Raw genomic sequence first — 16,646 nt, 5'->3', positions numbered from 1 at the left:
TAATGACAGTGATGAGACCAATAGATAGCACAGCCATAGAATTCCCTCATTTAGCCTGGACCTTATGCTGAGGCCTGTTGTGTTGGTATGCTGTTTTTACTCTCTGTGGGAGGTAGCCATTCGGTGGCTCCATATGTCTCCCATGGCGACTGCCTGCTCTTGGCCCTTCCTGTGGTTAATTGCTGCTCCTACTACTCCACTAGTTTTCCTATATCTACACCCAGACAATTTACATCTCATTACCTCTCTGTCTGGTTGTCTGGCTGGAGGAAGACCGCCTATCTACAAATAGAGAGACAAATGTTTCACTCTCACTTTGGTAATAAAATGAGTCATTTTAATTAAGTTTTGCTGTGTTATGTCACAGAGTCAGAGGTGTCTAAATAGATTTCTTCACTCTGTCTGTGTGGTTTTCCCTCACCATGCAATGTCACACGTACATTTTCCCCTTCTATCATTGTAAATGGTGTTATCATTGAAAATAGTGTGCAAAATGACTGAAACATTTAGAAATAATTTGGTGGGAAATGTAGGAATGTTTGCTAGGAAATTAGGTCAACGTTGTCACACATTTGTGGTACTACAGAATGCTAATAACCCATGGTGGCATTCACATATAGTGTTAACGTGTTTTGTATATTTCATCCTAACCTACACCTACCAGTAGAACTTTAAATGACCTGGCTTAATATTGAGCATGTTTCCTTGATTAACTAAAAGATACAGAGACATCAAACTGAGATTAAGTGTTTTTGCTCCTCTCATGTGGTACGACTTAGGGCTTCTAATACAACTAGATCATTAGTCACGTGCATAACCCATAGTAATTATCTCAGGCAGAAGGTTGTTAACACTATCTTCCCTTATTTCCCCATAGAGTTCCCTTTTAATTAGAGAGAGCATTGTTCATTTTTCAGCAGGCATGCCTTTTTGTGCCGGATGATGAAAATAGCACTTGGTTGGTGAGATGTGAAAGGATCGCTGAAAATATATAAATACAAAAATCAGAGTGAAAACATTTATGTGAACGATGTATAAACACATAAACATACACACACACACATTCTTTATTTTTATTAAAACAGAAATGTGTACAAGAACAAAACTAACTTGTAGAATATCCTATATGGTACACTGGTACAGTGAAATCAGTGGATTATGAACACAGACAGGCACCTGAACAGTGGGGCAGCAGATATGTTGGCTGGCTGATAGGGGGTTTGACTGCAGATGCTGAAAACCTCTTTGACACGGGTATTCATTGTGTTGCGAGCGCTCACCCCAGGGTAGAGTAGGGGGAGAGGGGATGGCGAGAGGGGGATGGTGGTGGAGAGAGAGATAGAGAGAAAGAGAGAGATGAGGCTTCCACTTACTCACCAGGAGTGATTGACATGCTGAATCTATTAAAGAGGTCAGAATTTTATCAGCGTTCACAATCGATCCAGCGCATGGCTGCCAAATAATACATGGTAATGATCTGGGAGTCCTTTATTAACAAGAGAGACAGGCAGGGACTATTTAGCTGGTAGCTCACCTGATAGGAAGATAGGGCCAGGCATAGTGGATGGGGAGAGGGGATAGGAAGGTAGGGCCAGGCAGGCCAGGCAGAGGGGATGGAGAGAGGGGATAGGAAGATAGGGCCAGGCAGAGGGGATGGAGAGAGGGGATAGGAAGATAGGGCCAGGCAGAGGGGATGGGGAGAGGGGATAGGAAGATAGGGCCAGGCAGAGTGGATGGGGAGAGGGGATAGGAAGATAGGGCCAGGCAGAGGGGATGGAGAGAGGGGATAGGAAGATAGGGCCAGGCAGAGGGGATGGAGAGAGGGGATAGGAAGATAGGGCCAGGCAGAGGGGATGGAGAGAGGGGATAGGAAGATAGGGCCAGGCAGAGGGGATGGAGAGAGGGGATAGGAAGATAAGGCCAGGCAGAGGGGATGGAGAGAGGGGATAGGAAGTTAAGGCCAGGCAGAGGGGATGGAGAGAGGGGATAGGAAGATAGCGCCAGGCAGAGTGGATGGGGAGAGGGGATAGGAAGATAGGGCCAGGCAGAGGGGATGGAGAGAGGGGATAGGAAGATAGGGTCAGGCAGAGGGGATGGAGAGAGGGGATAGGAAGATAGGGCCAGGCAGAGGGGATGGAGAGAGGGGATAGGAAGATAGGGCCAGGCAGAGGGGATGGAGAGAGGGGATAGGAAGATAGGGCCAGGCAGAGGGGATGTTTATTTTTCTTTCTTTCTTTCCTTTACTTTTGTTGTCTGCTGTGTGATAACCTCCAGGTCAGGATTTCAAATGCTGTAAATAACAACTGCAAATGATTATGGAATTAGAAAAATAACAATATATCATATCTGAAGCATGTAGAACAGTGATGTAACTGCTGTATAGTCACGCATCTCTCTCTCTCCATCTCTCATCTCTCATCTCTCCATCGCTCTCTATCTCTCTCTCTCCATCTCTCTCTCTCCATCTCTCATCTCTCTCCATCTGCAGTGGGGGAAAAAAGTATTTAGTCAGCCACCAATTGTGCAAGTTCTCCCACTTAAAAAGATGAGAGAGGCCTGTAATTTTCCTCATAGGTACACGTCAACTATGACAGACAAAATGAGAAAGAAAAATCCAAAAAATCAGGATTTTTAATGAATTTATTTGCAAATGATGGTGGAAAATAAGTATTTGGTCAATAACAAAAGTTTCTCAATACTTTGTTATATACCCTTTGTTGGCAATGACACAGGTCAAACGTTTTCTGTAAGTCTTCACAAGGTTTTCACACACTGTTGCTGGTATTTTGGCCCATTCCTCCATGCAGATCTCCTCTAGAGCAGTGATGTTTTGGGGCTGTCACTGGGCAACACGGACTTTCAACTCCCTCCAAAGATTTTCTATGGTGTTGAGATCTGGAGACTGGCTAGGCCACTCCAGGACCTTGAAATGCTTCTTAGGAAGCCACTCCTTCGTTGCCCGGGCGGTGTGTTTGGGATCATTGTCATGCGAAAGACCCACCCACGTTTCATCTAAGCAGGGGGACACGTCTCGCACTGCAGGATTTGAGTCCCTGGCGGTGTAGTGTGTTACTGATGGTAGGCTTTGTTACTTTGGTCCCAGCTCTCTGCAGGTCATTCACTAGGTTCCCCCGTGTGGTTCTGGGATTTTTGCTCACCGTTCTTGTAATCATTTTGACCCCACAGGGTGAGATCTTGCGTGGAGCCCCAGATCGAGGGTGATTATCAGTGGTCTTGTATGTCTTCCATTTCCTAAAAATTGCTCCCACAGTTGATTTCTTCAAACCAAGCTGCTTACCTATTGCAGATTCAGTCTTCCCAGCCTGGTGCAGGTCTACAATTTTGTTTCTGGTGTCCTTTGACAGCTCTTTGGTCTTGGCCATAGTGGAGTTTGGAGTGTGACTGTTTTAGGTTGTGGGCAGGTGTCTTTTATACTGATAACAAGTTCAAAAAGGTGCCATTAATACAGGTAACGAGTGGAGGACAGAGGAGCCTCTTAAAGAAGAAGTTACAGGTCTGTGAGAGCCAGAAATCTTGCTTGTTTGTAGGTGACCAAATACTTATTTTCCACCATGATTTGCAAATAAATTCATTAAAAATCCTACAATGTGATTTTCTGGATTTTTCTTTCTCAATTTGTCTGTCATAGTTGACGTGTACCTATGATGAAAATTACAGGCCTCTCTCATCTTTTTAAGTGGGAGAACTTGCACAATTGGTGGCTGACTAAATACTTTTTTTCCCCACTGTATCTCTCACCATCTCTCTCTCTCCATCTCTCTATCTCTCTTTCTCCATCTCTCATCTCTCCATCTCTCTCTCCAGCTCTCTCTCTCTCCCATCTCTCTCTCTCCCTCTCTCTCCATCTCTCCATCTCTCTCATCTCTCTCCATCTCTCATCTATCTCCATCTATCTCTCTTCATCTCTCTCTCTCCATCTCTCGCTCTCTCCATCTCTCTCCATCTCTCCATCTCTCTCTCTCCATCTCTCTCTCAATCTCTCTCTCATCTCTCTCTCTCTCTCTCTCTCTCTCTCTCTCTCCATCTCTCTCTCTCCATCTCTCATCTTTCTCCATCTCTCTCTCCATCTCTTTCTCCATCTCTCTCTCTCTCTCTCCATCTCTCATATCTCTCCATCTCTTTCTCCATCTCTCTCTCTCTCTCCATCTCTCTCTCTCCATCTCTCATCTCTCTCCATCTCTCTCTCTCTATCTCTTTCTCCATCTCTCGCTCTCCATCTCTCATCTCTCCTCTTTCTCGCTCTCTCTCATCTGCATGTTCACACAGCCGTGGTCATATGGGACACTCTGATTCAGCAAATCAAAGCCCCTCTCCCCTCCCTGTCTATATTATCGATGCTGGAGGGCCAAGCACGGTGGAGGATGCTGAGCTGAGAGAGGAGAGGCAGGGCGGGGGGTGGGATAGGATGGGATGCGATGTGATGCATGGTCCAGGATTTGTGGGGGGGTAGGGTAGGGCAGGGCTGGAGCTGCTGCAGATTATTCTGGAAATTGCCAGCTGCAGTGTCTGCAATCAGGATCAAACCGGTTCCGGGGTGGGGGGAGGTGAAAGTCACTGTTGATTTTTGTCAAGCCAGCCCCGTTGCCTTGCCTGGCTGTGTCTCTCCTAGCAGAGCGGGATGGGATGACATGGCGGTGGGGTGGCGGTGGTAGTGGAAACGTCCCACCACCTCATACTCCATTTAATAATTAATCCACACTGCCTCCCCTCATCCATGCTTCACTGGCTGCCTGACTGCCTGGTTCTCTGCAGGGCTGCTGCGGTGGGACCGCCCTGCTTTTAACGGTCCTTTACTGAGATTACTTACACTGATGTCTTAACATTTAAATAATACAGGGATGCCTGGCTGCAGGAAAATCAATGAGAGTGTTCGGAGAGTGCACTGTACTGTATGGCTCAGGGGAGCCTCGTACCGCCATCTTGGATGTTACTGTATAGAGCGAGCCGAGACAGAGATGAGCCCACAGCCCTCCCTCCCTCTCTCATACACCCCCCAGTTGTACAGCAGATCCCTCATTTCAATCGCTCTTGTTCTCATTCTCATCCCTCTCTCTCTCTCTCTCCTCCCATCCCTCCCTTCCTCCCTTCCTCCCTCCCTCTATTTCTCCTTCTGTCTCTGTGGATGTGGCTCAAGCTCCCAAGGCTAGCAGAGCCCTGGGACAGACCCTGATTAGTACTCACTATTAATGACAAAGGCCCCAACACACTCTAATCCTAATCTGCAGGCATTTGCATCAGAGAGATTTCCTTCCTGCTCTGCTACCCTTCTGTGACATCAGCCAGCGGAACACAGCGGCGGCCATTTTGGAACCGCTGCATGGAGTGGAGAATGTGTAATGGAGGGAGCTCTGCTCAGAACACCGCCTGGGATGAAAGCCTCTGGAACCAATCTACTGAGACTTTCGCTCTGACTGTGACAGTCCTTCCTCAAGCATGGAACATCACTGGATTCCACCTCACAGAAACGGACCCATGTATCGTCAAATCAAATCAAATCCCCAAAAAATATTGGTCACATACACGTGTTTAGCAGATGTTATTGCAGGTGTAGCGAAATGCTTGTGTTTCTAGCTCTGACAGTGCAGTAATATCTAACAAGTAATATCTAACAATTTCACAACATATACCCAATACACACAAATCTAAGTAAAGCAACGGAATTAAAAATATATAAATATATGGATGAGCAATGTCAGAGCTGCATAGATTAAGATACAGTAGAATAGTGTAGCATACGTCAATGTTATGTATAGCAGACCTTTTTTGAAAGGGGAAGAAACGCATTTTGATGCAACTTCCAATGATCATCTTACATCCATGCAGTTTTTACTTATTGACCCAATAGGAAAAAGTGTAGATGGCAATATTCAAATAAGATTTAAAATCTAGTATGTGAGCTTGAGTCAAACATGAACAGCCATCATGTCTGCTGGACGATTTAGGGTTTACACTGAATCCCAATGAGGGCTCTGGTTTGCAAATCTTCAGGGAGACACAGAGACAGAGATAGAAAGCGAGAGAGAGAGCCCTCCTCACCTGCAAGAAGAAGTGATTGGGCAAGCAAGATAGAGAAGCAGGAGGGAGGCAGGAGGGAGGTGATGGTATTATTTTAGGTGGGGGGGGGGTCCTCTCCGTTCATCTCCAGTGATGCGGGGGGTGATTTCTTTCAGCAGGGCAGCAAGTGCCTCGAGGTGGAGTGGAGGAGAGAGATGGGAGACAGAGAGAGAGGAGAGAGCAAGGGAAGAGGAGAGAGAGAAAGAGATGCAGTTATGGAGAGAGTCAGGCCTGAAGTGATTCCCTAAACCGACTGCATCAGCGCACATTCACCATAATTTAACGAGGGGTGAGGCCAGCCCATTTAGATTCTAGGAGAAGACTGTTGTGTTGTGCTGTGCAGCAGATTTTTTTCTGGTCACAGCTGGAGACGGTAAACCAAGCAAAAATGTGTTACAGTGACGGCAAGGGAAGAAAATAAAAAATATGCTATGCGGGGAGCTGAGGTGTGTAGATAAGTGTATTTTTGTTACATAAAAAGATAAAGGCCACAGTGAAAGGAAACAATGTGGATGAAAATTAATTCAGGGTATTGTCATCCTTTTCCATGGTGCCATTGGTGGAATCATGATGATTGGTGAGAAAGAGCCCTACTTGGGAAAAGGAGGGAGGATAAAGGATTCTGGATTTCAGCAAATAGCAAGACAGCATGTGGAGGAATCTCAGAGGAAGGTTCTCTCTCTCTCTATCTCTCTATCTCTCTCTCACTCTCACTCTCACTCTCTCTCTTTAGTGGTTTCTCAGATGGAACACTCTGCCTCACAGGATTGTCTGTGCTGTAATCCCTCGACATTTGAGAAATCCACGTCTGCTGTTTTCTATTATCACAATACACGGCCCTCTACTTACCTGGTTGGGACCCGCATGGCTTCCAGTCGCACATCCCATGCTCTTTCTCTGGGGAAACAATAGCAGGGTAGATCCATTTTGAGCCACAATGGTTATAATGCTAAATGCTAAATGTATTATTAAAATGTAGTTATTAAATGTGTTATGGCATGATATGACAAGGAAGTGACATAACGTGTGAGTTAAGGGATGACTCTATAGGAGTAATTATAAACATTTAATTAACTTGTTATTAGTTAGGATGTTGCAACCAATGGTTGACTTGTATAAACTGGGATTTAACTGATTATAGATACAATCGTGACAGAAATGAAAGGGAAAGAGTAATTTTGCAACTGGTAAATCAGTAAATTTTATTCATTCAGTCATAGTGTTATTGCAAAATTATTTATCATGCAATAATAATTACTTTCCTGAAGTTAGGCATCTATATTGAGAAATATTATTGGATTTAATTATACATCTCATGCAGACAAACATGACAGTTTTAGATTATTATATTTTCTTCTTCAGACACAGGTCAGATTCTCTGTGAAATGGACTGTGGCATATTTATGATAAGTAAGTCTAGAGTACTTGTTTAATACAGTGGTATGATGTGATTGATGGTACGTGTGGGAGCAGCCTCCCTCCTCCCCCATCTCACAGAGAAATTGAAATGTGAATTACTTCTCTTGTCATTACAATTTTTATCATAAGGGCACATTTTTCATAAATGGACGACAAACAAATACACTCTGAGTGTTATGACTTTTTATTGTTTAAATTAGATGGAAAAAGTGAATAAATGCGATCAAAAACGATCAGGTCGTGACTATGAATACAATGTCCTCTCATATCCATCAGAGGAAGAGGTTAGCCTTTTTATTCACTCTCCTGCTGAACCTACCACACTGTTTGAAATTACATAGTTCAACATACAGTATGTGATTGTAGGACCTCAGGGTATCAGGGTAGAGCAAGGTTCAAGCATCTTGATATTTCCAACAAAACTAAATATAGCGGGGCTTGTTACAAGTGTACGTACTGTATGGACCTCTGTCAATCCCCTAGAGAGGTCTACCACTCAGAGGGCCCCTGCTTGTGGAGAGTCAGGGACATGATTGGCTGAGCACAGAGGGGTTGTGGGAGTTTGTCAGGAAGTGGCAATCATACAGAGATCAAGGGGCGGAGGACCTTTAGTCCTAGCAAGAGGACATGTTTGTATGACAAATGGACCTGGAGAATTGAGCAGACCGGAGGCGAGGAGAGGAGAGCTATGGTAAAGCCAGGTGCCATTTCAGCAGCGACTGACTGGGCTCTCTTTCTCAGCTGGGTAGAGGTGACTAAAGGAAGTCCACTGGATAGGGGAGGGGCTAGAGAACGTGCAGAGCATTACATATCCCAGTTAATGTAATGATTCTAGAAGACTACTGTAGGCTGGAGTGTCCACTTGCAAGTCTCTTAATTCCATTCATGAAATGTAGAGCCATTTTATGGGTAAAACAATGTAATTCACAATGGCACTTGGCAATGACAGGCCCCATTACAAGTGATTCTCAGATATTTCCCTCTTAAAGTAATAGCACAGTAGTGGGTACATCAAATATTGCATTTTTCTAATTTGCAGTTTAAATTGTGTGAACTTGAAGACAAGTCCTCATCCTAGCTCTTCACATGTGTAATTTAAAGTAGAGATCGCCATTTTCTCCCTCAATTTGCAATCAATGCAGAGGACTGTGATATGTACTCCATTCAAATGAGGCTATTTGAATCTGAATAATATAAAAGGAGTGCATTATGATAATAGCTTTCAATTACAACCACATATCTACATATCGATTTTCCTTCACTTCTTAAATGTTGTAGAGAGGAGCATTAGACCTTGGAGGACACTCAGGACACAAGAGGCTTCATGCATTTTTTAAATCACGTTTTCCCTACACTCCTACAGGTAGATGTGCTGTTTGAGCTCAATACCTGCTTCCATCAATATATATTAATTATCATATCTGCTGAGCACTCTGAAATGATAAATGTCTTTTCAACTATCAATGCACTGATCAATAAGCTCACAATTACCATGCTAATATTTCCCTCATAATCTGCAACAATCGATGGGTCAGAATTTCAAAGTCTGCTATTCTCAATGAAGAGGAATGAAAAGGCTGATCAATAATATTAGCAGTGAGACAGTTAGACTGGCCTTGGTAGAGACAGGGAGGAGAGGGGAGGGGAGGGAGGGAGGAGAGGAGAGGAGAGGAGAGGAGAGGGAGAGGAGAGGAGAGGGAGAGGAGAGGAGAGGAGAGGAGAGGAGAGGAGAGGAGAGGAGAGGAGAGGAGAGGAGAGGAGAGGAGAGGAGAGGGAGAGGAGAGGAGAGGAGAGGAGAGGCAGTGTCAGCTCTTATCTTACTGCGAGCGAGAGAGAGAGAGAGAGAGAGAGAGAGAGAGAGAGAGAGAGAGAGAGAGAGAGAGAGAGAGAGAGAGAGAGAGAGAGAGAGAGAGAGAGAGAACACCCTTCATTAGAGTCATAATGCATTAGAAGCTCCTTACTGGAGATTAATGTACACATACAGTAACTTGAATTTTTCAGTTAGTTCAATGGGAGATATGCAGTAGAAATTTGATACAGGCTCATCTGGACAGTAACTCTGTGTCATAGAATATAGAGCATAGATGTGAGGACACTACTGCAGGCCTATTTGTGAAATGCCGCTACTTCACTCATAAATAATTTACATATCATCAGTAAACCATTTAACTGAGGCTGTACAAGGTAACATAGTCAAGTCAGAGTTCACATCTAGACAACACTACAACATCATCTCTCTCTGACTCGCCAACTATGGTTCAAGTCAAGTGCTTCTCCCCCACCAACCCACCCTGGTCTCGTGACGAGGCCTATGGTGACCTCATGTGAAGCGTGGCTAACCTTTGGGGGTCAGTGTGACAGGGGGACAGTGACAGGTGATGCCGCTCACTGACTCTACACCGCTGACCTCCGCCATTTTAAACAGACACAGACGAGTGAAACAGAGTGGCTTCATGAATGTTAAAAAGCAACACAATATATGGGGAATTGGACATGATGCAGACAATTACATTGATGGAAGCTACAATCTATCTGCAATACTAAATATTACCCCTAGAATTAAAAACAAAACAAAAAACACAGTCACATCTGAGCACTTTGTGATGCATACAAACAGACAAGTGCAGAGGATGTGTTTGGTGTGTGTTGATGTGATTTTGAATCAAATCAAACTTATTTACATTATAAGATTCTGATTAAAATTGTAGATATAAAATCGGAAGGGGTGTGTATATACCATGAAAGTTAAGATTATAAATGTATTTTGATTTAGGAATACATGGGCGACAGACAAAGGCTTATCTTATTCCACTAAATCAGGATTTAGCTTCCTGTGTTTTCAAAATGGCTGCTTCATCTGTTAGTCTTTGTCTGAGTGGCCCTTGTCTGTTTCCTGATGGCCCCATCACATTTGATAAAAAATTAACATTATACAATTAAACATTTAACCAAAGAGAACACAAAAATTATATTCACCACAGAAGTAGCTCCTCCCACACTAGCTAGTTGCGTTGTCTTGACTATCAGTTACCTTTTTGAATAATGCTGTGATTGGGTGCACCCTTGATTTAGAGAGGTCAAAACTGCAGACTGGCACAAACAAAAAAAAGTTATTTGGAATCAAGGTTTAAGACAGTGTAATGACATGTATAAAGCACATGAATATTAATTAGCAACAAAATGGAAAATAGCAATTGCACTGTATACTGTTTTTTCTACTTCTTTTTAATCATTAAAAACAAAGAGGCTTATGTATATTCAAATAAACACCATTACTTCTGAAGAGGGGGAAAGTTTTTTTTTGCGTTAGAAATTAAGAACACTGTAGAATATATTTTCTCTTGGTGCGTATTTGCTTAATTTGGAGGAATGGTGTTAACGCTACACTAATGATCATAATTATACAGGTTTCTATGGAAACCCACTAATCCATTCGTTTTGATTCATTGTGTTTTACCTTTCAGATGATTTTAATTGTTGTGATGCAAGATAAAGGATATGCCTGCAAGCATGAAAAAAACTAGCCCACAACAGGGTTTGTAACAGCTTAGTGTTCAGAAGAACTGTTAAGGGTGGCCAGAGCTACGCTGACCAAACAAAACCATACACCAATCTGTAGGCCAGCAACACATCTTAGATAAGGGCTGGATACAATCAAAAACCTGCCATAGTAATGATGATGCAGTATATATCTTTGTTTACCCAACTACTACCAGCACACACATCTTTATCAACAAAATGGAAGCTGCAAACTGGGGGGGGCATGAAGTTCTCAAAACCATTCTGTCATTTAATTTGACAACAGGGGAAAGTTATGTGTAGCCTATGCTTCTGTATAAATACTCTAATTTATATTTACCTACCACCTACCCTACTCAAATAATGAGTATATTAAAAAATATATATATATATATATAATTAGTTGTCCGGTAAACATATACTGCAGTTTCCAAGCAGCTCACCAACTTTGAACCTTTCTCCTTTATAATAATAATTGCTATAAATCATAATGGTCTGGAAATGTTTTTGTAATTATTGGCATTATTTGAGGAAGAGAAGAAAGTCATTATACATCACCAAATTGAAAATATATCTCACATTATTTAAAAAAAATAATTACCAGCCAGGCCTATATTTTGAAAGTTTCACAGAAAGTAATCTACAGTAGCTAGTGATGGTCCTTACTGACTGAGCCTCTCCTTTCTACAAACCTGCATGTCCTCTAATTCTGTCATTATGTCCACAGCGGACAAGGTTTAGATTTACACTGACCAGATAACTCATCTTAATCAGTCCTGGCAGCTAGAGTTGAGACCTGGATACATCTCTTAGTAATACTGTCTTATTGACCACCTGATTACAATTTCCCATGATAGACGACACTGCAAAAAAAAATGAATAAAAGAGAGAGAGAGAGAGAGAGAGAGAGAGAGAGAGAGAGAGAGAGAGAGAGAGAGAGAGAGAGAGAGAAAGCCCCAAATTCCCTTGTTTGGAGCTGTCCACTAGCAGGTGCTGAAACTGTACATGCATAAACTAACCCTATTTATCATCACTGACTTGGACAGTATTTTTTTTTTTATATATACATTTTTTTCTTCCGATTTTTTCCCGATTTGTTCAGATTTCTTTTCACTCCAGAAATAAACTTATACGAACAACCACTTACAGATGCACACAAACAATAACTACATCTCCTCTGCCCAGACCTGCATGCTCACACCTCCATCCCTACTGCCTGCATTATTGTTTGCCACTTGGCCTTAAATTGTATCAATTTGTTTTTCTTGGTCGCCCATGCTATTTAAATATTTCTATAATAAATCATTAGATTTTTCCATTGTGTTAATGATGGTGGAATAATTGATTTCCAAGTTTTTTGTATACAGTGGGGAAAAAAAGTATTTAGTCAGCCACGAATTGTGCAAGTTCTCCCACTTAAAAAGATGAGAGAGGCCTGTAATTTTCATCATAGGTACACGTCAACTATGACAGACAAATTGAGGAAAAAAAATCCAGAAAATCACATTGTAGGATTTTTTATGAATTTATTTGCAAATTATGGTGGAAAATAAGTATTTGGTCGCCTACAAACAAGCAAGATTTCTGGCTCTCACAGACCTGTAACTTCTTCTTTAAGAGGCTCCTCTGTCCTCCACTCGTTACCTGTATTAATGGCACCTGTTTGAACTTGTTATCAGTATAAAAGACACCTGTCCACAACCTCAAACAGTCACACTCCAAACTCCACTATGGCCAAGACCAAAGAGCTGTCAAAGGACACCAGAAACAAAATTGTAGACCTGCACCAGGCTGGGAAGACTGAATCTGCAATAGGTAAGCAGCTTGGTTTGAAGAAATCAACTGTGGGAGCAATTATTAGGAAATGGAAGACATACAAGACCACTGATAATCTCCCTCGATCTGGGGCTCCACGCAAGATCTCACCCCGTGGGGTCAAAATGATCACAAGAACGGTGAGCAAAAATCCCAGAACCACACGGGGGGGACCTAGTGAATGACCTGCAGAGAGCTGGGACCAAAGTAACAAAGCCTACCATCAGTAACACACTACGCCGCCAGGGACTCAAATCCTGCAGTGCCAGACGTGTCCCCCTGCTTAAGCCAGTACATGTCCAGGCCCGTCTGAAGTTTGCTAGAGTGCATTTGGATGATCCAGAAGAAGATTGGGAGAATGTCATATGGTCAGATGAAACCAAAATATAACTTTTTGGTAAAAACTAAACTCGTTGTGTTTGGAGGACAAAGAATGCTGAGTTGCATCCAAAGAACACCATACCTACTGTGAAGCATGGGGGTGGAAACATCATGCTTTGGGGCTGTTTTTCTGCAAAGGGACCAGGACGACTGATCCGTGTAAAGGAAAGAATGAATGGGCCCATGTATCGTGAGATTTTGAGTGAAAACCTCCTTCCATCAGCAAGGGTATTGAAGATGAAACGTGGCTGGGTCTTTCAGCATGACAATGATCCCAAACACACCGCCCGGGCAACGAAGGAGTGGCTTCGTATGAAGCATTTCAAGGTCCTGGAGTGGCCTAGCCAGTCTCCAGGTCTCAACCCCATAGAAAATCTTTGGAGGGAGTTGAAAGTCCGTGTTGCCCAGCGACAGCCCCAAAACATCACTGCTCTAGAGGAGATCTGCATGGAGGAATGGGCCAAAATACCAGAAACAGTGTGTGAAAACCTTGTGAAGACTTACAGAAAACGTTTGACCTGTGTCATTGCCAACAAAGGGTATATAACAAAGTATTGAGAAACTTTTGTTATTGACCAAATACTTATTTTCCACCATAATTTGCAAATAAAATCATAAAAAATCCTACAATGTGATTTTCCGGAAAAAAAAATCTCATTTTGTCTGTCATAGTTGACGTGTACCTATGATGAAAATTACAGGCCTCTCTCATCTTTTTAAGTGGGAGAACTTGCACAATTGGTGGCTGACTAAATACTTTTTTTCCCCACTGTACGTCTCTTCAAGATGAGTGATGAGAAGAGGATCTTCCAGCCCATTGGGTATATCCCCCATATGCCATGTCTTGAAATATGCAGACAAACTGATTAAAATTAAGTTTACATTGTAATACTTCTGACAGACAACTTTCTAGCTCCGTGCATAACTTTTGGACTTTATAGCATTCCCAGAAAGCATGGATTATTGAATCATTATTTGAATCACTCTGCCGTTGCGCTGTAGAATTTGTGAATTTTGCCTCTTGTATAATAAATTATATGCTGGATTAAGAGTACATGTTAGTTAACTGTAACTTCGTTAGTTATGCTCCAACATTCCCTCCATCAGTTATTTTTAAGTCTTGTTCCCAATAGTTTGAATGTCCAAAACATTTCTGAATGTACCAAAACATTTCTGAATGTACCAAAACATTTCTGAATGTACCAAAACATTTCTGAAGCTTTACCACCCCTCTCATGTCCCCTTTTCCCTACATATTCCGTAGCGTTCCATAGCATCATGCAGGGGCACAACTTTGGTTTTAGAAGGGGGGGGTATAATTATTATTTTTTATCTTTTTATTTTTTATCCAGTTGGATAAACTCTTTTTATAAGAGTGTACCCTGCTGTGGGATCAGTAAGTGAAGCGGGTATCTCTCTGTCTCTTTTGCTTTGTACCTCTCTATCTTTATTGCTATCCCTCTCTCTCCCCACTTCCCTTTCCTCTGTCATTCTCTCTCTCCGGCGTTGTGTGCTATTTTCTGGTCTCCCTCTGCAGCGCGGCCCTAGCGCGAACTGAGACTAGAGACTCCCAGTTCTATATATACAGCCGCACACTGCATTGTCCCCACCGTGCCGTTTCCACTGTCCCCGTCCTCCAGTTGACCTTGGAGCCCTAGCTAGCATGCCCCCTGTCACTACACTGTACTGGGAGACCAACTGGCCCCCTGTCACTACACTGTACTGGGAGACCAACTGGCCCCCTGTCACTACACTGTACTGGGAGACCAACTGGCCCCCTGTCACTACACTGTACTGGGAGACCAACTGGCCCCCTGTCACTACACTGTACTGGGAGACCAACTGGCCCCCTGTCACTACACTGTACTGGGAGACCAACTGGCCCCCTGTCACTACACTGTACTGGGAGACCAAATGCCCCCCTGTCACTACACTGTACTGGGAGACCAACTGGCCCCCTGTCACTACACTGTACTGGGAGACCAACTGTCCCCCTGTCACTATACTGTACTGGGAGACCAACTGGCCCCCTGTCACTACACTGTACTGGGAGACCAACTGGCCCCCTGTCACTACACTGTACTGGGAGACCAACTGGCCCCCTGTCACTACACTGTACTGGGAGACCAACTCTCCCCTGTCACTACACTGTACTGGGAGACCAACTGGCCCCCTGTGATTTGCTGTCATCACCACGTTAAAATGTACCTCTCATCCCCCATACCTGTACACACACACATACAAACACACTCGTGTACACAGACAAACACACACACACAATGACACGACCCATCCCAGAAATCAATAGTGCATGGGCCTCCAGGGTCAATGGAGGGAATGAACTGAGCATGCCCAGTCACATGGAGGGGCTGTTGTCTTCAGGGAAAAATCATTTGATTTGCCCCATCATGACTAGACCAATCAGGGCCTATTGGAAGGTGTGTGTGTTCCAATCTATGTTGTGTTCCAGTGAAGGCTATGTGGGGAGGAGTGTGTGTTAGTGAGGGTTCGGGTCACGCTGTTGTTCTGACCTGATGGATGTTTCATAGATTCAAATGAGAGGGCCTGTGCTCTGTGATTCTGGTCCACATACTGAAGGGTCCTATGTTAGTGATCTACAGTATGTGTTTCTGCCATACCTCCTCTCCATGGGCTTCCACATCCATCTGTTCCCTCTCTCTAACCCGTCTCCAGTTACCTGGTCTGGCCCTGGGATCTGTGGTCTGACCCTCTCTGTCCTGCTCAAAAGGCCCTCTCAGGGTTCACACTATGGGGGTAAGGCTGGAGGGGCAGAGGCCTACACATGCCAGCCTGCTATGGGTTACCAGGTGGCCCTACAATATATATCTGCGTTTCATTTGATCTTACTTAGTTAACTATAATTGTGTTTTCTTTTCTACATTTACAGGATATCTTGTTCTACATTGGCATTGTAGACATAGCATGGACAATTCATATCAATCAACATTTCAGTGTTCATACCAATGAAAAGTTCCCGGAGTTACAGTATATATAAAGCTAAACCCCAACCCATCCACACCAAAGGGTTACAGTAGTGTAGGATTAAATGAAAAAAAGACAGTAGCTAGTGTTTCCTTCTCTCCTCTATTCCCCTGTCTCTCCTCTATCACCTCCTCTCCTCCATTCCTCCATCTCTCCTCTATCACCTTCTCACCTCCTCTCCTCCATTCCTCCGTCTCTCCTCTATCACCTCCTCTCCTCCATTCCTCCATCTCTCCTCTATCACCTTCTCACCTCCTCTCCTCCATTCCTCCGTCTCTCCTCTATCACCTCCTCTCCTCCATTCCCCCGTCTCTCCTCTATCACCTTCTCTCCTCCATTCCTCCATCTCTCCTCTATCACCTTCTCTCCTTCATTCCTCCATTCCTCCATCTCTCCTCTATCACCTCCTCTCCTCTATTCCCCTGTCTCTCCTC

The sequence above is a fragment of the Coregonus clupeaformis genome, chromosome 34, assembly GCF_020615455.1.
Source record: "Coregonus clupeaformis isolate EN_2021a chromosome 34, ASM2061545v1, whole genome shotgun sequence".
Classification (NCBI taxonomy): domain Eukaryota; kingdom Metazoa; phylum Chordata; class Actinopteri; order Salmoniformes; family Salmonidae; genus Coregonus; species Coregonus clupeaformis.
The sequence above is the reverse complement of the archived record's forward strand: the minus strand, read 5'-3'. Positions refer to the sequence as shown.